We start from the raw sequence: 27466 nt of genomic DNA, 5'->3' as shown, positions 1-27466 counted from the left end.
CGTGACTTGACCCACTTCTGTTGGGGAGTTTCATAGTTATTGTCGGGGAGGGGCTTTGCTTCACTCATTCTTTCAATTAGTCACTCAACAATTATCTAGGGAATAAATTACTCTGTTCACTAGTTCTGTCCTAGGCTCTGAGCTATAGTAGTGAACAAAACAGATAAGCATCCCCATCCTCATGGTACTTATAGTTTGGAAGAAAAGACAATAAACAAGATAAGTAAAATTTATGGCATGTTACATCATAAGTGTTAAGAGGGGGAAAAAGCAGGAAAGGTGAAGAAGAAGGATAAGTTGAATAAGAAATTGATGAGATGGTGATATTGATGAGAGTCAAGGGGGTAAAAAAGAAAGCATGCATAAGTGTTGGGCAAGAGCATTAAAGGCAACAAGACTGCATGTGCAAAGGCCTTAAGGTGGGACAGTACCTGGCCATGAGGTCATTACTCATGGAGAGTGATGCAGGGGAGAATGATAAAAGATGGTCCGGTGGGTAACCGGGTTGCTTTCTTATAGAACCTTGCAGGTTCCAGCAAGGGCACTGCCTTACTCTAAGTGATCTTACTTATTTCTAATCATTTGTATAGTCTACACTCAGTAGCATAGGGGCCTTTGAAGTCCCTGGAGTCAGCGGGGGCTGGGGGTGCCCTTTAGGCAGCATACACCTATCTGTTGTCATGAGGTGCTGAGGCTACCTCATTGAGGTCAGGTCATAGGACAATCAAACAACCAAGTGTAGACAGAGCCTGATTCTGTTGGAGTAGAGCCTGTGCCAAGACCAGGGCTGGTAAGATGTATCCAGGAGTAATAAACACCATTACATGGGAGGTCTTCTCTATACCTTCTGGTCTTGGTAGATCACTACTAAAGAATCTTTGCTGAGAGAACATCATGAGGGGTCACCAAGCCAACCAGAATCCATGAGCAGGAAGTTCAACTCCAGGGACTTCTGAAGTGTGGGTCGGTCAAACTAGAGCTGAGTCCAGACAAGCTCATCTTTGCTTAGCCTCTCTAAGCCTCCATTTCTCCATGTGCAAATGGGAGTCATAATAGTACCTACTTCATAGGGTTGCTAGGTAAGATCCAGTGAGCTAACAATACATAGCAGCCAATGCTTCAAGAGCCCTCACTGTAGTCCACATTTTGCTCTTAGCACTTTTTTGTAAGATTTTATTTATTCATTTGAGAGAGAGAGCACAAGCAGGGAGAGCAGCAGACAGAGAGAGTGGGAGAAGGAGACTCCCCTCTAAGCAGTAAGCCCAATGCGGGGCTTGATCCCAGGACCCTGGCATCATGACATGAGCTAAAGGCAAATGTTCAACTGAGCCACCCAGGCACCCTGTACCCTTAGAACTTTAAATATAACCACTCATTTAACCCTCCTGGGAGGTAGATGTACTTTTATTGTCTGTATCAACTTCCTAGGGCTACCACAACAAACTACCACAAACTTGGTGACTTAAAACAACAGAAATTTATTCTCTCATAATTTTGGAAGTCCAGAATCAAGGTGTCAACAGGGCCAAAGTCTCTGGAAATAATTCCTTTCTTGCCTCATCTGGCTTCTGCTGGCTCCTGGTATTCTTTGGCTTGTGGCTGCATCTCTCTAATCACTGTCTGCACATGGCCTTTCTCCCTATGTCTGTGTATGTCATGTTTCCCCCTTTTCTCTCATCAGGATGTTAGTCATTGAATTTAGGGCCCATCTGAAATCCAGAATGATCTTAAGACCTTTAATTACACTGGCAAAGACCCTTTTCCTTTTTTTTTTTTTTTTTGTCCACACTTCTTTTTTCGTTTTGTTTTTGTTTTTGTTTTAATTTTTTATTTATTTCTTATTTTTTTATAAACATATAATGTATTTTTATTCCCAGGGGTACAGGTCTGTGAATCGCCAGGTTTACACACTTCACAGCACTCACCATAGCACATACCCTCCCCAATGTCCATAACCCCCCTCCCCCTCTCCCAACCCCCCTCCCCCCAGCAGCCCTCAGTTTGTTTTGTGAGATTAAGAGTCACTTATGGTTTGGGCAAAGACCCTTTTCTAAATAAGGTCAGAATCACGGGTACTATTATCATCATCATCATTGTAATTTTACAGATGCGGAAACTCCATCACAGGTTAAGGAAGTTGCTCAGAGTTATACTGATGTAGAAGTAAGCACAGAGGCCAAGCTTTTAAACCACTGCCCTATCTTGGACCACATGACTGAAGCTTAGTACAGTGCCTGGCACACAGTAATAGCGCTATGTGTGGGACCCAATCCCAACATCCATAAGTGAAAAGTGACTGACTTTGGGGATTTGGCTGGAGGGGTTGTCAGGACTGTTGTCACAGATGATACCAGACAGTGTTGTATCTTTTAAAATAGAGTCTTCAGTCCATGATAGTCAGAAGCTTGGAGCTAAGTAAGAGAAGCTGAGATTGTAATTCCCCAAGAGGTTAAGGGACTTTCTCAAAGTCATACATCTTGCAAACAGCAGAGAGGAATTCAATCCAGATCTCTCACGCCCGCTTCACTGCCTCAGCCATTGCTCTGGATTAGGGACATGTAGAAATTACTCAGCTTTGTTCCTAGACTCAGTGCAAAAGAATTCACCCCAAGTTCTGTTCAAATGGAAAGATCTTACTCCATCTCAAACCCCCCCCATATTGTTCCAATTAATAAATCCAGAGCCTAGTTTGAGGACAAAGCAGTTTAATTTGGTGGGGTTTTTTTCCTGCCTGTGTTTCTAAGTCAAGGAAGTCAGTACAATGTCAATAAATACACAAATACTAAAAATAAACTGCAAGGTCTCAATGATTACCAGTTAGTTAAAGGGCAAAAGGCAAATGAGAGGGAGGGAAAACACAATTGACTCAGGCTTTGGGGACACGTGCAAGAAGACAGAATAAGAGGGAGGGAAAGGTGGAAGATGAAATGAAAGGAGAGGTAGAGATGGATAACTGAGTGGATTACCCACATTTTGTCCCATGATCTCTTGAACCACAGACTTCAGAGGATGTCATTTGCTTTTATTTGATATTTTATTCCTAGTCTTTAAAATGTTAGATTGTTAATCTCAGTTCACAGCTCTTTACAAAAGGAGTGCATTTATCTTAACAAAGTAGCCAACTGATCCTGAGTGAACCCCTTCAGAGATTCAGCTTTGGGTGGGAGAAGCCCATCTAGAGACACCAGGCAGTGGAAATGGGAGTAGGGGTACAGAACAAGCTCTTCTTCCAAATCAGATTCTGCCAACCCCATGCTCCCCACCCCACAGTTCTTGCTGTGAGCTATGCTCTTTTCAGATTAGCAGCAAGTAACTGACTTTCATTTGGTATGCTTGACTCTAAAAACGTTAATGACTGCAGAAATCAATGCCCATAGAGGCTCTGTGTGTGGGAAATAAGGAAGCAAAGGAGTCCCCTTCCTTACTCTCTTTCTCCTTACTTCGTCCCACCATACCATCCACCTCCTCATCCATATCCCTTCTGGCTTCTCCTGCATTATTATGCCCATAGACTGCATGGAGCACAATAAGTCTTTGTGGTCATCATGGAATTCCATATTCAAGTATAGGGCTGGCAAGGAGGAGGGCCGTTTCCAGCAAAATGATATCACTGAGACCGCAGACAGGAATTCCCTGTGTCCCAGCCAACAAGCATAACAATCTCGTGTATTGATGGTCTCTGCAATAAGTACATTGCTTTCATTAAATGAATCCTCTTCCACATCTGAATTGAAGAATTACACCCTTGGGACTCTACCCTTTCTCAAAGCAGCTGCATTTGTCAATAAGCTTTGGTTCTTTGTAGCCAGTGAGACAGACTTAAGAAAATCTGTACTGGCCATATATTACTAGTTTGGGGGTCACAGCCAGGGTTGAGTAAATTGACTCACCCAGGTTGCCTAGACTTATAGTCCCCTGTGTTCTATACCTGCCATTCATAAATTCTCACATTTCTATCTCCACATCTTTGCACCCATGAGATGTATTTAATATAAAACATTAAAATATTTCTTCAGAAAAATATGCCATAAACATAGTAAAACATTACAAACTAAGGAAAATGTTCACAACAACTATGAACTATTTGGTTACCTTAATATATAGAGTCATTAAAAATCATTAAGAATATGATCAACCAGGGTGCCTGGGTGGCTCAGTGGGTTAAAGCCTCTGCCTTCAGCTCAGGTCATGGTCCCAGGGTCCTGCGATCAAGCCCCATATCGGGCTCTCTGCTTGGCGGGGAGCCTGCTTCCTCCTCTCTCTCTGCCTGCCTCTCTGCCTAGTTGTGATTTCTCTCTGTCAAATAAATAAATTAAAAATCTTAAAAAAAATTTAAAGAATATGACCAACCTACCTACTAGAAAAATACCTGAATAGGCAATTTGAAGAGAAATATATATTCTTAACATATTAAGTGTCTTCTAATTGCCCTTAATTAAAGAAATGTAAGTGAAAAAATGAGACCTTTTTATCACTTACCAAAGATAGCAAAGTTTTTTTTTACTTTGATAAATGTATAACATTCCTAAATACTTATTAGAACGGCCAAAATTTAAAAAAAAAAAAATACTGACAACAAAATGTTGGCAAGGATGTAGAGTAACTGGAATTCTCATATGTTGCTACTGGGGATGCAAAATGGCACACCCACTTTGAAAAGAGTTTGGCAGGGGCACCTGGGTGGCTCAGTGGGTTGGGCCTCTGCCTTCGGCTCAGGTCATGATCCCAGGGTCCTGGGATCGAGCCCCGCATCAGGCTCTCTGCTCTGCAGGGAGCCTGCTTCCTCCTCTCTCTCTGCCTGCCTCTCTGCCTAGTTGTGATTTCTCTCTGTCAAATAAATAAAATATTAAAAAAAAAAAAAAAGAAAAGAGTTTGGCAGCCTCTCATGAAGTCAAGCATAGACTTGCCATATGACCAGGCAATCCCACTCATAGACATTTATCCAAGGAAAATTAAGGCATCTGCCTACCCAAAACTCAAAATAACCCAAGTATCCATCAACTAGTGAATATACCTAAATTATGACACAACCATATGGAATTGAAGTTAGCAACAAAAAAGGAATAAACTGGGCGCCTGGGTGGCTCAGTGGTTTGGGCCGCTGCCTTCGGCTCGGGTCATGATCCCGGGGTCCTGGGATCGAGTCCCACGTCGGGCTCTCTGCTCAGCCGGGAGCCTGCTTCCTCCTCTCTCTCTCTCTGCCTGCCTCTCTGCCTACTTGTGATCTCTCTCTGTCAAATAAATAAATAAAATCTTAAAAAAAAAAAAAAAGGAATAAACTACTGAGAATTATAACAACATGGATGAATCTCAAAAGCATTAAGCTAAGTGAAAGAAACCAGACTTAAACGGCTATATACTGGGGCGCCTGGGTGGCTCAGTGGATTAAGCCGCTGCCTTTGGCTCAGGTCATGATCTCAGGGTCCTGGGATCGAGCCCCGCATCAGGCTCTCTGCTCCGCGGGGAGCCTGCTTCCTCCTCTCTCTCTGCCTGCCTCTCTGCCTACTTGTGATCTCTCTCTCTGTCAAATAAATAAATAAAATCTTTTTTAAAAAAAGGCTATATACTGTATGATTTCATTTACAATGATATTCTGGAAAAGGCAAAACTAAGGATAGAAATCAGATCAGTGGGTCAAGGTTCAGAGACAGAGGACTGACTACCAAAGATCACAACGGTACTTTCAGAGATGATATAAATACTCTATATTTTGATTGTGATGGTAGTTAAATGCCTATATCCATTTGTTAAAATCCATAGAACTATGCATCTAAGGAAGGTGACTTTTCACGAAGGAAATTCAGTAAAGAAATTCTATTTAACCATAATGCTGTGGGGGAAACAGGCATTTCCTACATGTTGGTGGGAGTAAAACTTCATGCAAACTCTTTAGTGGGTGGACATTTTGTAATACCTATGAAAGAGTAAAGTACATATATCCTTTGGCCCAAGAATTCTTCTTCTAAAGGTTTAACCTGCTGATAATACTTATGAATGTACAAAAAGATCCATGTATAGGGATGTTCGGTGCATCATTATTTGTAATAGCAAGACTAAAAATGACTAAAGGTCCATTAATTAGGGTCTGGGTATATATTCCTAATACACTATAGGTAATATTATGCAGACATGAAAAGGATTTTGATCTATGAATGTCGATGCAGACTGTCTTTGAAATATTTTATATGTGAAAAGCAAATTGTGAAACAATGTATACAGTGTGTTCTCATTGGGTGGAGGAATACGGATGCTCTAGGACTCAGGATTCAGCATATGGTCATATTCACAACTAAGATTTATTACAGTGAAAGGATATGAAGCCTCAGCAATGAGGAAAAAAATGCATGGTAATAATTCTGGAGGAAACCAGGCACAAGCTTCCAGGGGCCTTCTCCCAATGGAGACCACAGGACATACTTAATTCCCCGGGCAGTGAGGTGGGACAACACATGCGAAATATTGTCTGTCAGGGAAGTTCACCAGAGACCCAGTGCCCAGGGATTTTACTGAGAACCAGCTACAGAGGCACCTTCCATTCAGCACTCACCAATATTCCAGACTCTCAGAAGGAAAGCAGGTACCCAGGCCAAACCATGCACCTGCACAGCCCAAGCACAGTGACCCATCCCCACCAATCCTCAGAATGGTGAGAACCCTTCTGAAATCCCAAAACATCCAAGGACTAGCCTAGCAAGCAGTTCCCCTCAAGGATAGCAGTCCCAGGCTTGCATGTTGATTCCGTTCCATGCTGAGCAATTCTTAAAATATTTTACCACGTGACTGTCCTTACTCCCTCTTGCTTTTTCCTCCCTTCTTTCTCCTCCTTCCTTTCCCCCTTCCCTCCTTTCTTCCTGATTCTCTGAGTAATTTAAAATTCTTTTTTTTAATTTATTTATTTGTCAGAGAGGGAGAGAGAGCACACATAAGCAGAGAGAATAGCAGGCAGAGGGAGAAGCAGGCTCCCAGCTGAGCAAGGAGCCCGATGTGGGACTTGATTCCAAGACCCTGGGATCATGACCTGAGCCAAAGGTAGACACTTCCCTGGCTGAGGCACCCAGGCATCCTGTAATTTAAAATTCTTAATAGAAATTCCTAAAAACCCAAAGGCTTTGATCTAAAGAAGAAAAATTGACAGAGGGTTTCTAGTTTGGAGTAAAGGGGCAAAGACACTGGGAACCCAGAAGGTAAGGAATGAGTAAATAGAAAGTTGTGCATTGGTAATTTGGTGATGACCTTGCCAATTCTCTGCCCACTCTGCCACCCTGCTACCCACTCACCAACCTGATGAGACCAAGCAGCCATCTCTGGGTCCCCTCCACTCCCACTTGTTCATCCTTCCTAGGTCAGTGTAATCTCTTTTCTGTTCTTTGGGGCAGAATCATCAGGTGTCACTTGGCCAGACTTTGGGTGGATTTGGAGCTTTATTTTGAGGGAAATTTGGCATCTCCTCTCGGGTATCTCTGCTGTTATGTAACAACGCAAGAGGGAACACCTCTCTGGATAAGAAACAGTCACGTTTCTAAATGCCCATGGCAGCTTTGTCGTAGATCTTTGTCTCTCTTTAACCATGAACACAGAGTATTTGTACTTTAGATACTTAGGTGAAAACTCAACCTTAAGTTAAGTATCTAGTTCCTGTCAAGGGTATAACAAACACAACTGATATTTGGGAGGGACAATCTAAGAATCCCCTAGATTTTTTTTAGCTTATTTTCTGTACTCATTTAGTGAGGCAGAAGGAAGGAAAGGTTAAGGAAAGGTCCTGGACCTTGGAAAAAGGGGTGTCCTTCTAGAGCAAAACTAGTAAGACCAACACATAACAGATGAGAGCAGCTCCTACCAACTTTGCCCAAGCATTTTAAAAAAAGGTATGTTCAGTCCTGTTGATGTGGGAAACAACAGCAGAAGAAAAATTATTAAATGTCCTTACTACCTACAGTCCATTGACAAGTCCTTGAACCAGGCAGAACATTCCTCTAGGAACTCAGCTGCCTCAATGTTAATAATTTGCTAAGGGAAAAGGCAATCTTAGCCCAATCCCCATGATCCTGTAAGTCTACATTAACATATAAAAATTCCCTTGGAAACTTCCTTTATCTCTACCACCCGCCCCAAGATAGGTGGCAAGCATCTTCCAAGCATATGACCCACTGATAAACATCTGAAGAGTTTCGTGACTGAGTTTTTACTGGACAGTAACAAATGACCTTTTCCTAACAATATCTAGCCCCCTCAGGATCCTGGAAACCTTGTTTCCAAAATACCTGGGAGGCTTCTGCTATCCCTAACTTCCTCCCAACTTGAAACTATATAATGGGCCACTACCCATGACCCCGTTGCAGCTCATTCTCCCCACAGGTCCTGTCCCATGCTTTCATAAAACCACCTTTTTGTACCAAAGATGTATCAGGAATTCTTTCTTGGCTGTCAGCTTTGAACCCAAACATCCTTCTTACATCACCGTGACTTCAGTATTTCCTCAAATCCAGAATATAACTAAGAATGTGGGGTCCTACTCAGTTTTGCACCCTGAGTGAAGAGAGAATGTATAAATATGGTGAGGTGGGGTCATCTGCTTGGAGTAAAAAAGCAACTAGAAGAATTGGACAGTGTGGTGTGTGTCTCTAGCATGGTCTAGGGGAAAAGATCCCTTGGCCCATGGAATCAAGTACGCCATTTCCCTGAAAGTTCTTTCTCCATAGTAATGAAGGATGCCCTCTCTAAGATAACAGATTAACTCCCCCTACTGTGATGTCATGTCCACCAAGCACTCTTGCCATGATTTTTCTAACAGGCTAAAAATGAGCTGATGATTGTTAAACAATAAGTGGGTATTATGCCTTATATACTCATCCTTTGCATGTTTGGTTTTGCAGGATTCTCATTCTTTTTATTCCAGTAGGTGAAATAGATAGTCTTTCCCTTAAAGACAGAGGCTGCCTATAGAATACAGATCCAATATGGAGACCCCAAGAGCGATGTGTGCAGCAAATTCAACACACTTCTTGCTCACACCCAGACCGTCTGCTATCTTACCTGCTCAGATTCACAGAGGTAGGAGGGGTGCAGCCAGACAAGGAAACAGACTTGAGGAGCCAAAGCAGACAAGAGTGATTCCATGTGCTTTCTCTTCTTTGGAATTATACTACTGTTCTGAGTGGAAGGGAAATTGTCTCCACCTCAGCAAAAGCTCAGGATACATTAGGGTCCTTGGTGGCTAAAATAGTTCAAATTTCTTTAGTTCAAATTTTCTTTACAGAAATTCCTGCAAACCCAAAGGCTCTAGAGAACACTTAAGTTGAAGAGGAAAATTTTACTCTGCCTTCTGGGGAAGTCTTTGTTGCCTAGAACTGACATCTGGGGATAATACATTGGTAGACCCATCTTTAGGGATGGAATAGTTAAATTAGATAACAAACACACTGTTAGGCCCACCTTTCACCTATTCTCTCAGGACTGGGTGGGGAAAGGCCACTTCCTCTCTTCATAGGGCTTTACGTGAAACTGGTATGTTCATTCCACTCCTCTTGCCTCCGGCTCTCCCCCTCCAGCATCTCCAGTGAGCTGACCCATGTCACAGCAGTTCTTAAGATGTGACTTCCTCTAACTTTTTTTCCCCTCCTTATACTCTGTGTATTCCTAAATTTCACCTCCTTGCAACACATCCCTCCTTGATCTGCCACGCCCGGCTTCTGTCCCACCAGTCCACTGAAGCCACTCACAGAAATATCCAATGGATGCTTTTTGGTATTTTAATTTTCTGTAGATTTTGACACTGCTAACTTTTTATTACATACAGTCTCTCCTTTCTTCGTTCCTGTAACACCAGGCTCTTGTAATAGTCCTATTTCTCTGACCCCTGCTTTGCTAGCTTCTCTTTCTCACCATACCCTTTAAATAGGAACGTTCCACAGTGCTCCATCTTAAAACCCTGGTTCATCTCATTTTATACACCTATTTCCAACTCAATGGTGATGACTCCCTAATCTGTATGAAAATGACTCCTTAATCTCTATGGTGATGACGCTATGATCTATATTTCCAGTAGAAATAAAGTCCAGAACTTTCTCTTGAGCTCCAAATCTATAATTCTAGTCACCTACTGGACGTATTTGCTTTGATATTCTACAGCCAAAATCTCTATGTCTAAAAGTTAACTTTCTCTTTCCCACTCTAATTTTTCTGCATAATCTGCTCAGTGAAGCTCACTGCCATGTCACCAGTCTACCTAAACTCCTCCTTCTCCCTCTAATCAAACTCAAAACAAACGAACAAACAAAAAGCCCTCTACATTTTATTGATTCTACCTACTAAATAGCTCTCAAATCCTTTCACTTACCTCCTTTTTATTCCTTGCCCAGACTCCTAAGACAGCATTCAGAAAGGCCCCCACATCTGGGCTCTTCCCCTTCCAATTCATTCTCTACTTTAGAGCTAACATAATCATCCTAAAAAACGCAGACCTGATTCTCCAACCCTACCAGTGTGAGCTTCTGATTCTCTGAGCAATGTGTCTCAAAATAAAAGTAAACCTCTTTAACAACAATTTTGAGTCCATGTCCCCAGGTACTGTTCAAGGTGTCTGTCTCTACTTTGGCCCTTCTTTTTCATATCCTCGTGCCTTGCACAATGTTTCTACTTCTTTCTTCTTCCTAAAACACTCTTCGTTCCTCCCTTCTAACTCTACCTTATGAGGAAACTAAGGATGAGAATAAGCAGTTTATGTGTCATTGTTTCCAGAAAGTCTTGCAGAAAGCCTCTTGCCCTTCCTCTAATGATGGATTAAATATAAATACCCTCCTTTGCATCTGTCTCATGGCACCTGCCCACACTGCTGCAATGACCTTTAACCTGTGTCAGTCTCCTCTATGAGAACAAGTACCTTGAGAACACAGTGTATCTTTTAGATCTCCAGAAACCAGCAAACAGTCTGGCCTATGTCAGTACTCCGTATATCAGCTGAATAAATGAATGGATAAGATTGATTCGAATTTTTAGTATACAATGTTTTCCCATCAAGAAAAGGGGTACGGGACTTGATTATTTTGGATGTGTTTTAACTTCTCGATTCCATGGTTCTATTTTTAATGAGTTGCCAGGAAACCTCAACTTCAGTCTGCATGTACTTTAGGAAATAAGAGGACAAATGTTTGTGTAGTAAATCCCAAATCTGGACTAGGGCTTAGTCATAAACTCCATGGAATATTTTCTCATTGAATTATAAAGAATAATAGCCCCCAAATGATAGGTTTATAATAGAAGGAACTCCACATTTAGCTAGTTCTTTCTAAGCAAGCACAGTTAACCCTACATTGTCTCCGTGAATGAGTAATTCTGACTAAGGAAAGGTTACGATATGATTAAGTAGTAATGCATCTTCTTAGTATGTAAAAATCTCATAGGATGGATTCTCAACCCTACCTCTTACTAGCTGTTTGGGGAAGTTAACTTTCTAAGTCTTCATTTTCTAGACTAAAATTTTTTAAAAATCTATCACTGACTTTGGGAAACTGATGGGAAAATTTAATGAGCTCTGTAAGAAAAGAGTGAATAGAGTGATCCCAGATCACCCTGTGGCCTCAGTCCATATGTGGGAAATAGTCTAACTTCTATTTAGTTCAGACACATGTATTCTTGACTTTACAGCTGCCTCCTGGCCCTTTCAGCTTGGATGACTCACAGACACCTCAAACCTATGCTACCCAAACAGAATGCATGCTTCCCCCCCCTTCCCCCAAACCTGGTCCTCTTCTAGCTTCCCACAGCTCAACATCCGCAGCTCAGTGAATATCTCTACGACTCAAACAGTTGTGATACCAAGAATAATAGCATCATCCTCAATTTCTTCTTCCCCTTCACCCTTCACATCCAAGCAACCCACTCGTTCAGGAAATGTTTCTGAAACCTTGTGTATTGTCCTGGGTCTTGCTTCCCAAAGATTCTGATGCCCACCCATCCCCCTCCACCACAGTGCCGCCTCCTTGGTCCAACCACCACCACCTTCCACAGCGGGCTCCTAACTGGTCTCTGTGCATCCACTCTTGCCTCTCAACAACTTACTTTTCACACTAGAGTCACAGTGATCTTTTCAAAGTGCCTGTATGACCACATCACCCACTAGATACTTCAAGCACTGCAGAGCTTCCCATTACTTTCGAATAAAAAAAAGCCAACGCCCTTCTTGCACGCCACAGGTCCCACCCACAAGCCCCAGGGCTTCCAGCCTCTCTTACTACCACCTTCCCCTCACTCCACCTCCCTTCAGCCTCACTGCACCACTCCGCCCCTGCCGCAACCCCCAAGCACAATTTTTTTCCTCTGCCTGGAACATTCTCATCCCACCCCCTTAGCTATTTTTTACTCAGCCTTCTGAAAGTCACTTCCTCAAGGATGCCTCAGAGACCCCTTCTATGAACTCCACACTAGCTGGCACTCTGCATGGCACTCAAAACTTTTTTTTAGAAGATTTTATTTATTTATTTATTTGACAGAGAGAGATCACAAGTAGGCAGAGAGACAGGCAGAGAGAGAGGGGGAAGCAGTCTCCCCGCTGACCAGAGAGGCTGATGCGATGTGGGGTTCCATCCCAGGACCATGAGACCATGACCTGAGCGGGAGGCAGACTTAACCCATTGAGCCATCCAGACTCTAAACTTTTTCTATCACTTAAAGTAATTAATTAATCTCCACGCTTGGGCCTTCCATCACACCAGCCTCAGTTCTGGCTATATATTAGAGTCATTGGAGAACTCTGTGAAAACAACTCCTGAGTTGTCCCCCCCCCCCCCCAATTAAATCAGAATTGCAGGAGGTGAGAGACCTGGAAGTTGTTGTCCTTTAATGGCCTCCTGGCACATCCAGTGTGCAGGCAAGGTTTCAAACTTCTAAGCAGCAAATCTACTTCTACGGAACTCTTGAAAGCTGGGTATTTAACCTTTGCCATATCCTTCTCCACTGAAAGAGGTGCGCGTCTGTGTAGTCCAGGCCATTGCCAGACATTTGGAATTGTTAGGAAGCTTTTACCTCGATCCAGGTTTTGTTTTATTCTCCCACCATTGACCTCAGCTTTAAGCTACAGCACAATGCAGTATGTTTACTTCTTCTACATTAACAAATTTCCTTCCAAATCCTCAAAGATAGCCAATATTTGAATCCCATGCTCCAGTTTCCCATTCTTGAGGATATATAGTTCCATTAACCATTCTTTACATATTATGATAGACAGATCTCATGTCATCCTAATTACCCACCACTAGATGCCCTTCAGTTTGTTAATGTTGCTCTCAAAACACACTGCTCTAGGGGCGCCTGGGTGGCTCAGTGGGTTAAAGCCTCTGCCTTTGGCTCAGGTCATGATCCCAGGACCCTGGGGTCTCTCTGCTCAGCAGGGAGCCTGCTTCCTCCTCTCTCTCTCTGCCTCCCTCTCTGCCGACTTCTGATCTCTGTCTGCCAAGTAAATAAAAATAAAATCTTAAAAAAAAAAAAAACCACACCGCTCTAAACTGAGGATAATACTGCAGAGAGAGTGACATTATTACATCCTTAATCTGGAAAGTTAACTTTAATTGATGCCACCTAATATGGCTAGTTGTTTTAGATACTCATACTGAGAATCATGGTCCAGTAAAACCTACAAATCTTTTTCAAATAATCTCCAAGTCAAGATTCTCTCTGTGTATGTATCATTTAAATGGCAGCCTTATGGCTCCAGCCCATCCTTCCAGTTTGATAATACTTAAATCTTTTATGTAATATATTGCACTCTCACTAAAAGCCATGAATTTTTTGGCCAGTTTGTTAAATGTGCTTTCAATGGTTTCATCCAAATCATTGATAAAATGTGCCAAATAAGACTGGGATAAGGACAGAACCTGGTGGTACATTCCCCTATAACCTTGCCTCAAGGTGGATCCCGAACCATTTGTCAACATGATTTAGCCATGATTCACATTAATGCCAGTCTTCCAAGTTCATTCTTACCCAGTCCATGTTTCTCCAGCTCATCTTTAAGCACATCGTGAAGGACTTTGTTATATATCTTTCTCAGCCTGTTGTATTATACATTTTTCTCATAATGAAGTATTTGCAAATGATATAATACCTGGGATTTGCTTTAAAGTATTCCAATACCAACAATAAAAAGACCTGGTAAAGGGGAGAGTAATAGGGAAAACAAAAATCTCAGAATATTAATAGTTGTTAAAGATGGGTAATGGCTATATAGAGGTGTATCATGTCATTCTTTTTGGTTTTGTTTGAAATTTTCTATAAAAAGCATGATGACCCTCTTGCTGAAATAAAACACACTATTTCTATGAATTTGAGAGACTGCCAAAAGTTATTAACTCTGGCACCCTCCTACATACTTTTCAAATTGGGATAATTGATATAACTTGACTTAATAAATCCATGCCAATTTCAAGTGATTGGGGCTTTCTTTTCTAGGTGTTAACAAATCTTCCATACTTATTTTAAGACTTTGCCAAGAATCAACCTCATGTGGAGTTTCCTGAGCCCATCCTCTCCAGTATTTTGTAACTTAGATCACTAACTCTTAGAACTTAAAGACCATCATGTCTGTAAAGTTCTTTAAACTCATTTGGGAAAGTAATGGACTCTCTTAATAACTTCCTGTCTGTTTCAATGACTTCTTAATAATGCATGTTTTACTTTGAATTGATTGAACTGCATTTTTCTAGATTCAAGCAAAATAGTTCAGAAGTCCCAATTCCTTTGCATAATCCATTACAGTTGTGAATCCCTCTTCCTGTTCATGTCTTGCACTGAACCGTAACCAAAATGATTTTTTTTTTGTTATCTTTAGCATTTTTTCCTGCACGCCTCATCTCCAAGTGATACTTAGCCCAAGGGATGCTGCTTTTAAAAGAATCTCCTAGCTTCTAAATGTTCTTCTCAATTACTTGCCATCTTTTTTCTCTATTGTACAAATCCTTATGGGGAAACTTTATTTTATAAAAGCCATAGAAATTTTTTGAAAATAGAGAAATACATAAAATAGAATTAAACTCACCCATAATTTTAAAGTCCCTTCTCAAAGTTCCCTCTGTTCAGATAAGTGTTTTAAGTGCCTTTCACTTTTCTTACCCGGTAAGATTACTTATGGTCACACAATCAGATTTCTCATGTAGTTGGTTAGTCCACTTTTAGACTCTTACCCTTTTTGTGCCATATTCTTTAGTAAATCTGACCATGAGATCTCACCTATCATCTTTCTGATTTTTTTTCTTTAATCTGCATTCTTAAAAATTGAGGCCATATGTCTGGTTGCCTTATGTTTTCCTCCTTCAGGATTATTAATGCCTAAATGAACTAGTCATTTCTCCTACTTCTAAACCACATCTTTCTTTTGAACCAGAGTTAAATCAAGGAAGAAGGCATTAAAACCTTCCTCTAACTTGCAGGAAGTATCTGCAAGGAATATCAAGAATTTTCCACATGTTCTATTTTTGGAAAATAAGATTTCCAGGAAATGTTTCAGAATTTCATAATTGAAAGGGGTTGGGTGGGGATAATGGAGCAAAGTGTTGCCAACATCTATTGTGACCTTCTTCGTGCCAGGCACTGTACCAGGCACATCATATAATTTTTTTTCTCTCACTGAATACCCTCTTTTAAAATGTTATTTTATTTTATTTTAAATTCAATTAATTAACATATACTGTATTATTAGTTTCAGAGGTAGAGTTCAGTGATTCATCAATTGTATATAACACCCTCATAACAGTCCTCATTACATCACGTGCCCTACTTAGTGCTCATGACCCAGTTACCCCATTCCCCACCGCCACCCTCCAGCAACCCTCTGTTTCCTATAGTTAAGAGTCTCTTATGGTTTGTCTCCCTCTCTGATTTCACCTTATTTTATTTTTCCCTCCCTTCCCCTATGGTCCTCTGTTTTGTTTAATTCCACAAATGAATGAAATCATATAATTTTTTTCTCTAATTGACTTATTTCACTTAGCACAATACCCTCTAGCTCTATCCACATCTTTGCAAATGGCAAGATTTCTTTTTTTTTTTTGGTGGCTATTAATAGTCCATTGTATATATACCACCACATCTTCTTTATTCATTCATGTGTTAATGGTCTTCTGGGCTCTTTCCATAGTTTAGTTAAGATGGACATTCCTGCTGTAAACATTGGGGTGCACGTGCCCCTTTGGATCACTATGTTTGTATCTTTTCTGTAAATACTTAGTGGTGCGATTGCTGAGTCATAGGGTAGCTAGCTCTATTTTCAACTTTCTGAGGAACCTCCATACTGTTTTCTAGAGTGGCTGCACCAGCTTGCATTTCCACCAGCAATGTAAGAAGGTTCCCCTTTCTCTGCATCCTCACCAACATCTGTCATTTCCTGACTTGTTAACTTTAGCCATTCTTTCTGGTGTGAGGTGGTATCTCATGGTGGTTTTGATTTGTATTTCCCTGATGCAGAGTAATGTTGAGCATTTTTTCATGTGTCCGTTGGGCATTTGGATGTCTTCCTTGGAGAAATATCTGTTCATGTCTTCTCCCATTTAATACTCTCAAAGGAACTAACTATAAGTTAAGTACTGTTTTAGTTCCTGTTTTGCAGATAAGGAAAATGCAAATGAGATAGGTTAAGCAACTTCTCCCAGATCAGGTGGTATAGTATCTTTCAAATGTTAACTAGCATACCCAATTTGCAAAGTCCTCCTTTCTTTGAAAAACTCCATTCATAGTTTATTTTGCTTCTGTCCTTGCTTTGTAATTTGTATTAAAACACTTCACAAAGCCTCCACTTGCCTACAGTGGTTTATCTGACACTCATACAACAATGTCCTTTTCACTCGCCCTCCTTTATATCCTCACCCAAAGCCCTGCATCAAGCTGCCAATCTCATGCTCCTATATTTTCTTAACAGACAAACAATATCTTAACATTCCCTCCATCTCCTAAAACATTTAACTTTGAGTAAGAAATAGAATTCATTGCCTCCAACCAATTAGGAGACCCATCCTTGTGACATGTGGACCTTAGTGTTTATGTACAGTAGAAGCGATAATTTCAATAGGTTAAACTTTGATTTGAAAAAGAGATGACCAAAATAAAGGCTGGAATTCTAGAATCAAAGTTTCTTAAAAGCTGTATCAGTGAGTCATAGATTTATTCTCCTTTTTCTCTCTCAGCTCTTTTCCTGAAAATTAATGCAACTTATTATGCTTCACATTAGAAGGCGTAAAATCCATAGCCCGAGACCTTTCCGTGCATCATTCTAATGACGGTAACTCATTACCTAAATGGAGAAGCAACAGCAAAGCAACGCCTAGAGGTTACTAGATCTAGGATCTTGAGTAAGTCACATTCTAGCGTTTGGCTCCTCAACTATAAAAGGAGGATTAACAGTAATACCCACTTGATGCGGCTGCTAAAAGGATTGAATAATGTGTAGGAAACTGGCTATTTGAAAGTAAATCCAATGATTATGATTATTAGGATAATGATGATTATAGTTTGCAAGGCCAAAACTTCATTTTTAATCAATGTAGAAAATCAGATATGCAAATGTGCAATACCCAAGTAACCAGAGGCTTTTCTTTCTTTTTTTCCTTTTTTTTTTTTTTTAAGATTTTATTTATTTAATTGAGAGAGAAAGAGAAGAGAGAGCACACACATTGTGGGGAGGGTGTGTAGGAGGAGGAGCAAAGGATCCCCACTGACCAGGGATCCCAGTTTTTGTCATGGCGCTCAATCCCAGGACCCCAGAATCATGACCTGAGCAGAAGGCAGACGCTTAACAAACTGAGCCACCCAGGTGTCCCCGGAGGTTTTTTCTTTCTCTTTTCTTTCTTTCTTTCTTTTTTTTTAACAGCTGTAAATGGTGTTGGAAATTTTTTAAATTTCCCAGATTTCCAGGATTCTTCTTTTCCTCATGATAGGAAAGTCTAGGATGAGACAATTCCTGTCACTTCAGTATTTGCTGATACTTTTCCCCACTAAATTTGCTGTTTTAGGAGCCAGGTTTTGCTGTTGACTGTGGGTGCTGGGAACCAAATCTAGGACTGAACCTAGCTTGATGACTCTCAGTCCTGAGTCACCCTATTCCTTGGGGAGCAACATCAGCTTCAGGTTCTAGAATCAGCGTTCACCTTCTCAGGCAAAGAAGGGGGATACTATAGGGAGGTTGGCGAAACCCACACCTGTTTCCTCCACTGCTGATCCTGCCCTTCCTCTAGGCTTGTCTTTCAGGTTCCTTTCAGGGCAATATGCAAGTCTCCGGGCTCAAAGTACCCTCTACTCCACAGCTTCTGACTGATTTCCCATTCAGGGGAGTAAAGAAGCAACACTTCTGGTGGCCTTAAAAGTAGAAGGGAGGGGCGCCTGGGTGGCTCAGTGGGTTAAAGCCTCTGCCTTCGGCTCAGGTCATGATCCCAGGGTCCTGGGATTGAGCCCCGCATCGGGCTCTCTGCTCCGCAGGGAGCCTGTTTCCTCCTCTCTCTCTGCCTGCCTCTCTGCCTACTTGTGATTTCTCTCTGTCAAATTAATAAAATATTTAAAAAAAAAAAAAAAGTAGAAGGGAGTTGTGTGGTTCTCCACACCTTAAAATGAAATGTTCCCCAAACCTGGCTGCGGCAAAGCTGCACAGAAAGAACATGTGTTTGGAGGCAATATGGGAAGGGAGCAGGAGGCATACTGTCCCTTGGGGTGGTTTGGAGCAAAGGGCACTGAGCCACAGTTTGCAAGAACATAAGGCTCAGGAGATAAAAGAGAGGCATAAATGAAACCCTCAGATATCACATCTACTTTACCTGCACCCAGTTTTACCAGGTACCCACGTTTTCTCCTCCCTCCCTGCTTGGGTGGAAAGAGCAGCACCCCAAGACTCTAGACCAGATAAGCTGTCATCCTCACAGTCATCATCTGTCATGTGCTTGCTGGGTACCAGGCAGGATGCTAAACACTACATGCACTATCTGTGAAATCCTCACAACGCTGTAGAGATCATTAGCCCAGTTTGCATTTGAGGAACCTGGGGCTCAGAATGTTTAGTAATGGGCTCATGGTCACACAGTAAGTGCAGAACTGAGATGTGGACACAAGCGCGTCTGACACTGGGAATGCTATGCTCTTAGTTATTAGGAGGAACTGACACTCATATAACTCTTCCCTTTTCTACTTTCCCCTACCCTCCCCCACATACCCACCTACTCACTTCCTTCCGTCAAGTGGGGCCATTTTACATAGCCATCTTCTAAGAAGGTCACCACAGGTAGTTTCTGCCTCTTAAGTTTCTATGTTGAGTTTTATGGCTGCCTTTCATATGTCCTGTGACCTCAAGATCTTGGCCACAACAGATTGCTCCAGCAATTGTGGCTTAAGCCAAAGCCAGGGTTGGACTTGCATTACCTCCTTTAATCCTCTTGACAAACCAATACAATATTAATTGCATTGTACTGGTGGGAAGGCTGATTCAGAGAAGTTATCTGCCTGAAGTGATACAACTAGTAAGAACAGAACTAGGATTGGAAGACTGGTTCATCCAAATGCTTGAACATTCTGATCTGCATCTTTTTTTTTTTAAGATTTTTTATTTATTTATTTGACAGGCAGATAACAAGTAGGCAGAGAGGCAGGCAGAGAGAGAGGAGGAAGCAGGTTCCCTGCTGAGCAGAGAGCCCAATGTGGGGCTCGATCCCAGGACCCCTGGATCATCCTGGGATCATGACCTGAGCCGAAGGCAAAGGCTTTAACCCACAGAGCCACCCAGGTGACCCTGCTCTGCATCTTTTTCTTTTTTTATTTTCTTTTATTTTTATTTGTTTATTTACAGCATAACAGTGTTCATTGTTTTGGCATCACACCCAGTGCTCCATGCAGTACGTGCTCTGCATCTTTTTCTTGGGAGACCACTGGAGTTGGCCTGGAACAAGAGACTCTCTTGAATGCAATTTGTGACAAGAGAAGGGAGATACAGACCGAGTACAGAATCAAAGAAGAGCTGAGTTCTGGCAATGGAACAGTGATCAGAGGGGTTGACTTCCAAAGTAGCTATCTAGTCATGCTAGTCATGTGATGCCCTCATCAGAGGGGCCCCACCAGTGCTAGGCGGCAATAGAAGCTGTTAACTTTGTTTTCTGACTTCTCGGAATGGGCCTGTCAACCCCTATCATCTCAAATAGCTTAACCCAGTCCATACACACTCCCCTTAGGCTTAAACTCACAGCAACCCACCCCATCACTATCTTGGCCTGTTGGAATGGAGTGGTGAGAGCCTTGGAGCGTTGCAGGCTCTGATGCTTGGATCCTACCCCCACTATGACCTCCAGCTTTACTCCTTTCCCCAACAAGTAACTCTTCCCCTCCTTCACTGCCTGGCAACTCCAGGGGAAGGAGTATTAGGCCTAAGGGTGCTTTCCAACGAGACCTGAGTGTTTGGGGTGTACATCAAATGTTTTCTGGGATAACAGCAAGTCAAAGGCAATGTGCAACTCAGAAGACCACACAAGTACAGAACTTCCATGTCCTGGGTCCACCAAGGCCTTGGAGTGACTAGGGAATGAAGCCAGAATCTTTTTCCAGGTCTTCACACTCTTTCCTTAGGCTCACTGTCTACAAGAGACATCTGAGCTCACAGAAATCCCCTTGTCTCGTGGCTGGCCAGAGCAACAAGCTGCTGGTAAGTGTCAGTACTGGAAACTCTGGCAAGAAGCCACATAAGACATTTTCAGTGCCCCCGTAAAGTCTGTGTGTTCTGAGGAACTTACACCCATGAGCAGCTGATGCTGTAATGTCACACATATAAGGCTGTTCCAAGAAAGATCCAGGAGTATAAAAAGCTGGATTTCCTGGCTTCATTGTCTTCCCTTTGAAACCCTGTCTTATGAGGACAATTTGGCAGAAGGTCAAATTACTACCCTGATCTTTACACACACACACAAAGAGAACAAGATAATCATTTGGTTATATTAAGCATCCCATCACATTCATCCCTCAGGAGGCAGAATATAGTAATCAGAAACAGACAAAAAGAAAAAAATGATGATACACCAGTTTTTTATACAGATCTACTTCTTTCCACCTCTCTTCAGGGCCTCCAGCTGTTCTGCTGGGTCACCAACTGCCCCAGCTCCAAATTTGTTCCTGCTTTTCATACTCAGTAATATCTAGAAGCTGAGTTCCCAAGGCAACCACAAATATTTGTTATTCAGGGGCGCCTGGGTGGCTCAGTGGTTTAAGCCGCTGCCTTCAGCTCAGGTCATGATCTCAGGGTCCTGGGATCGAGTCCTGCATTGGGCTCTCTGCTCGGCAGGGAGCCTGCTTCCCTCTCACTCTCTCTGCCTGCCTCTCTGCCTACTTGTGATCTCTCTCTGTCAAATAAATAAATAAAAAATCTTCAAAAAAAAAAATTTGTTACTCTTTCTGTCCTGTGATTTCCCCTAAAATAAGCTCCGATATTTTTCCTACCATCAAAATGCATGAAGAATGTAAAAGGATATTGGTTTTTTATGCATACCTGTAAAATAAAGAAGTTGTAATGCTACTTAGGCAAAATGTCGAGGAATGCTGTCAGAGTCCTAAAGTAGAAGATTATATAAAAGCTGGGGTGTCAGATTATTCTACCTTTAAAATGGAACAAGCAAAGGAAGACATGGGGGAGAAGGATTCGAACAAGCAGGTACATACATATATGCTCACATGCCCCCAAACAAATAGAATTTGTTTTCCTTTTTAGAAAGGCAATAGCAGAGTGCCTATTTGCTCTGAGTTCTTATCAGGATTTAGCCTCCTTCCTTCGAAATGCCAGGTTGATGTGCACCCAAGGACTCCCAGAAACATCCATTTGAAGCTGACAGAACTTGAAACCAATTAACAAGCAACCGTTGCTTTCTCTTCTCGTGTGACTCTGGAGGGGAAGACCTTTCAGAATCATGGATAAAGTCTCCATTTATGACTCCATCACAGTAATGCCCCACTACACAATTCACTGTGGCTTAGGGGGCTTCTAATTTAAAGGAGATCCTGCAAGTGGTAGTGTCACCATAGCAACAATGATAGAAAACTTCACGTTTCAATGGTCTCAACAACAGTTTGCAAACAGAGTTATGTCCCCTCTCTTTTTGGTCCACAGAGAAACTCCCTAGGACACAGAGGACACACACACACACACATACACACACACACACACACACAATCCCATTTTACAGGTCCGTGAAAGCTGAGGCTAAAGAACAAGGAACTCACCGGACCTGTCGCGGCCAGGTGTTCAATTCAACCAAGGCTTCTACTTCCAGTCTCTTGTCTTTTTGTCCTAGATATTCTTTATGCCTCCACCTCACCATCTGCACTATCATCCAAGAATCCTGAAACTGCAGAATTTGTGATACAGAAGACGAGGAGTCAAGAAAACAGACTTAGAGCTTTAGAGCCTCAATTCATAAACAGACAAAAGAATGGAACAACTGGGGGAAAAAGAGAAAACAGGAAGAACTGAGATGAACCAATGCAGAATGTAGTCACTAAGGCAACAGGGAAAGTTCTCACTCCTTCCTTTACATCCTCACTGCTCATGACTGCCTGTCCTAAGACCTATGACTTCTCCCAAATGGCCCTTTAATAATCCTTTCCTCCAATATTGGATTGTCTCTTAAAATACTTTGGCTAACCTTCCTAATTGACCAGGAGCAAGTTTCCCATTTTCTTTAGAACTACCACTTAGTACCAGTCACATTCATGTCACTGCTTCCTTATACGACATGGTCTCTGAGTCCTTTCCCATTCTGGACATACCCACTCACCCAGTTTGTCAACATCTTACTTCCAGGGTTTCCAGGTCATTCCAACAGGCCAAGATAGTGATGGGGTGGCTTGCTGTGAGTTTAAGTCTAAGGGAGTGTGTATGTGTGAGGCACAGGTGACCAGGACTGGGCCAAGTTATTTGAGGTGATAGGGGTTGACAGGCCCATTTGGAGAAGTGAGAAAACAAAGATAACAGTTTCTATGCGGAAAGGGAATGTACCACCCACAGTGATTTCCAGTTCTTCATTCAATGAATCAACAAAAAGTAAACAAGTAAGTATTGACTCATGAGGGAACTTTTTTGGGGTGATAGAAAAGACAGAAACTTTTTTGCTCTATAGCTTGATGAGGGCAAAAAGTATTGTAGGGATAAATGAGATAGTGAAAGTCAAGCACTTAGCACAGGGCCTAGCACAATGTAAGTCCTTTATGGACCACTGCAAATTAATGCCTTCATGGCACTCTCTCTGCAGTACTATCTTCCATTCAGAGCAGTGTATTCTGAGGGAGACATTAACAAACTGGAGGGCAGAACTTTGAAAGGAGAGAAAGAAACTCCTACTCACAGAACTTCTATCAGCAATTTGTCCCTCTCTGTGCCTGTCCAGCTTTGCCCTGCTCTGGTGAAGACATTACAGGTTTATCTCCTGAGGATCAACTCTACCTAATTCCTACAGCATGTGAAAATCTATGATTGCTTCCATGCCTTGGATCAAGCGTCCTGGGAGGAATTTAACCCCACCTTTGGGAGAATCTGGGAAAACCTTAGCTAAATCCATCCCAGAGTATAAGAGTCTGTCTGGCTACCCAGGTCCTGGTCCTTGTTTCATCTCCATTCTAGGACTAGAGTCAGACCACAAATGTTGACCAAATTGGTGTGACCTCCTCTACTGGTTTCAGTCCACTCTTCTCATGTAGGATCTGAATTCAACTTCTAGTGACTCTCAGACAGACCTCCTGCCCAATGACTTGGCATCAGACAAGGATGTACTTCCCAGATGCCCCTGCAGCTGTACCCCACACCTTGGATCAAAGCCCTTGACCATCACCATGGCCTGGATCAAACATGAGTTTGTCTCCCTTGGATGCAATGATCTGGACTACCTAGGACAACTTCCTTTTACTCTCCCCCATCTACAGAGAGCTTCAGGCACATCTCCTATCTATGGATGTTCCATTTCATACACTAACAGTGAGGAATGAATGAATGAAAAATAGTACAAAGAGCAAACATGTGAGCTCATAAAGCAAAGCAGTCTGTTGAAGATTTAGTATAGGGGCAAACAGGCCTAAAAACTTTAATAGTCACTGCTATTTTATAATTTCATTTATCCATTCATTATGTACTCATTCATATATTCATACCTGCATTGATTTGAGTAACAATTAATTGTCTGGAATGTGCTTGATACTGGATATGTAGATATGAATAATACCTAATCCCTGCTCTTAAAAAAACTATAAGAATTAATGTTCAGAATGTCAGCAGCATCATCTTGACCTATCAAATAAAACTTTTATTTATTTATTTATTTATTTTTAAAGATGTTATTTCTTTCAGACAGAGGAGTGTGAGAGAGAGCACAAGCCAGGGTGAGAGAGGGAGGTGGGGAGGGGCAGAGGAAGAAGCAGACTTCCCACTGAGCAGGGAACCCCGGGCTCTCATTCCAGGACTCTGGGATCACAACCTGAGATGAAGGTAGACGATTAACTGCCTGAGCCACCATGGTGCCCCTCAAATAAAACTTTTTATGCTCGGTATGCTCTGTTAAAAGAAAGAGAAAGATGTAATACACCTCAGTAGCTTATATTAAATATTTCCATTCAATAATATTTGCTCTAATTAGCACAAGATATAATGTGTGCACTTCAATTCTCTAGCACTGTCAGCCTTTAGTCTGGCGTTTCTAGGACCACATCACACCATTGGTCCTCCAAGTCATATGGCATTGGCCTCCCTTCTTCAGCTTTAAAATGAGAAAATCAGGGGTACCCGGGTGGCTCAGTCATTAAGCATCTGCCTTTGGCTCATGTCATGATCCCCAGGGCCTAGGATGGAGCCCTGCATTGGGCTCCCTGCTCTGCAGGAAGCCTGTTCTCCCTCTCCCACTCCCCCTGGTATGTTCCCCCTCTTGCTGTGTCTCTCTGTCAAATTAAGAAATAAAATCTTTTTTTAAAAAAAGACACATTAATAAAGTGACAGTACCCCCACTCAAGGCTCAGGCTTTCAAAGTACATCTGGACTCTGTATTAAGTTATAGACAGTGCACTTAAAGTGAGGCAGGGACAGCCAGGAGCTTTCTAAAAATGTTAGCCAATGGGAGCTTGAAAAAACAGTGAAATACGGTAGGAAAGCCAAGGCCTCTTCAGCTGGGGGATGGCAGATATGGAAGAGTCTTGATAATATCCTTCCAAATATCTGAGGGATTCAGAACTGTCCATCTCTATGGCTCAGAGGGAAGAACTATTGCGAATGGCAGAAGGAAGATGCAGGGGCGCCTGGGTGGCTCAGTGGGTTGAAGCCTCTGCCTTCAGCTTAGGTCATGATCTCAGGGTCCTGGGATCAAGCCCTGCATCAGGCTCTCTGTTCAGCGGGAGCCTGCTTCCCTCTCCCTCTCTCTGCCTGCCTCACTGCCTACTTGTGATCTTTTCTGTCAAATAAATAAATAAAATCTTTAAAAAAAAAAAAGAAAGAACATGCAGAGAAGAAGAAATATTTCCATTAAACTTTAAAAAGAGCAAATCTTTCAAACAGAGCTGTCTAATATAGTAAAACAACTGTCTCTGGGGCTTGGGGAAAGTAAAGTATAGGAGGATAAGAAGAAACTTCAGGACTCAAGAGAGAATGCAACTTTGATCAAGAAGCTGGACTGTGGATTTGGCTGATTTGTGGTAACTTTTTCAGACATCCATTGTAAGAAAAATAAAACAATGATATGCTCTCTAGGACACATTAACCATAAAATGAAAATAATATCAACCTGACAGAATAGTGTAAAGATAAAAACAATATGTGGGAAAAGTCTTCTTTCAACAGGAAAGACTGAAATGAAAACAGACAAACCCAGAGAAAACAGAGAAGAAACCTCCAATTACTGTCCTCTTAGAGATGAGAGAATATGGCATCTATGAGACCAAAAGTGTGTACAGCTTTGTTTAAATTAAACATGAGAAAATAAAAACCAGCTTTTACATATTTAAACATCTATAATAACCAAAAAAAGAAATTAACAAATTTCTTTGAAATTTGAAAGATAAAGTTGAGAAAATGTCCTGGAAGATAGAGTCAGCTGTCAAAGAGTATAGGGAGAAAACACAAGAAATTAAAATTATTAATACAAGAAAGACAGCATCTGACTCATATACCTCCCAGGAAGAATGATCAGAGAAAACCATGGAAAGGAAATTATACAAGAAACCATATGAGAAAATTTCCCAGAACTGAAGGATCTGAGTTGCCAGATGGGAGGGGCTAAGTGCCCAACACAATAGATGAAAATAAACACACACCAAAGTACATCACCATACATGTTTAGTACCTAAGAGATAAAGAAAAAATCCTAAATACTTCATAGAAAACAGAGGGTGGGGTGGGAGTAACAAGTGACATAAAAATAATTGGGAATAGAATAGCATCAGACTTCAAAAATCCAAAAGACACAAAGGCCTCAACATTTTTACTCCAATGCACCTTTTCTCAGGAAGTTACTGAAGGATGTGCTCCACCCAAATGAGATAGTGAACCTAGGAAAAGGAAGAGATGTAGTACAAACGGAGAATCAACACAAGAGAAAGGTCAGGGGAAGCCCAGGAGGACAGCTATTCAGCAGTCCAGGAGAGCAACCAGCTTAGATGGGGATGGGACAGCAGATTCAGAAAGGAGGTTTTAAAAAAGGAACAGACAAGAAAAGAAGCACAAAAAGAAAAATTACTGACTATGTAGGAAATTATATCAAAGGGATCGCAAGAAGAATTAGTAATATGGAGACAAAGAAAACTAAACAGATAAATGAGGCCTTATTAATGCCAGTAAAAATAAAAAATCATATAGGAAAGAAAATCTAAGGCACTAACAATGCTTACCTAGTCTGCTAGAGGAAACATTGGATATTCATTTAACGAAAACTTGCAATATCACTATACAGGGATGGTGTGGAGAGGGCACCCCTGCAGGAATGTAAGAAAACAAAGTATTCAGCTATCAAAATAAGTAACAGAAAACATCTAAATTAGCAATGTAAGCACAAATACCACAAGAAATTCTGAATCTCTTTTCTTAAATCCTATCTCTTCCCATCCATTTGTTAATGTTGGTGTTTCTGAGGTCCAATTCTTAACCCTCTTCTTTTTTTTTTTTTTAAAGATTTTATTTTATTTATTTGACAGACAGAGATCACAAGTAGGCAGAGAGGCAGGCAGAGAGAGAGGGGGAAGCAGGCTCTCCGCCAAGCAGAGAGCCCAATGCGGGGCTCGATCCCAGGACCCTGAGATCATGACCTGAGCTGAAGGCAGAGGCCTAACCCACTGAGCCACCCAGGCGCCCCTCTTAATCCTCTTCTTAATCCAATTCTTAATCCTTGACACTTTCCTGGGAGATCTATTTTTTTTAAAGATTTTATTTATTTATTTTATAGACAAAGATCACAAGTAGGCAGAGAGGCAGGCAGAGAGAGAGGAAGGGAAGCAG

At 41.7% G+C, this 27466-nt stretch overlaps 1 protein-coding gene across 2 annotated transcripts in view; it reads right to left on the bottom strand.

Annotated features, from left to right (window-relative positions):
- ENTPD1 (ectonucleoside triphosphate diphosphohydrolase 1) overlaps nt 1-27466 on the bottom strand; it is a 95552-nt gene that overhangs the window by 53556 nt on the left and 14530 nt on the right. The window contains exon 2 of one of the 2 annotated variants that reach the window (XM_046027474.1): nt 26863-26946. The exons of the other annotated variant lie outside the window; for it this stretch is intronic. The gene's annotated coding sequence lies outside the window, so the exon portion shown is untranslated. The remainder of the gene's footprint in view (nt 1-26862; nt 26947-27466) is intronic. 2 annotated transcript variants of the gene reach the window in all.

The sequence above is a fragment of the Meles meles genome, chromosome 13 (genome assembly GCF_922984935.1).
Source record: "Meles meles chromosome 13, mMelMel3.1 paternal haplotype, whole genome shotgun sequence".
NCBI classification, from domain to species: Eukaryota; Metazoa; Chordata; class Mammalia; order Carnivora; family Mustelidae; genus Meles; species Meles meles.
Note: the sequence above shows the minus strand (reverse complement) of the source record. Positions and strands in the feature narration are given on the sequence as shown.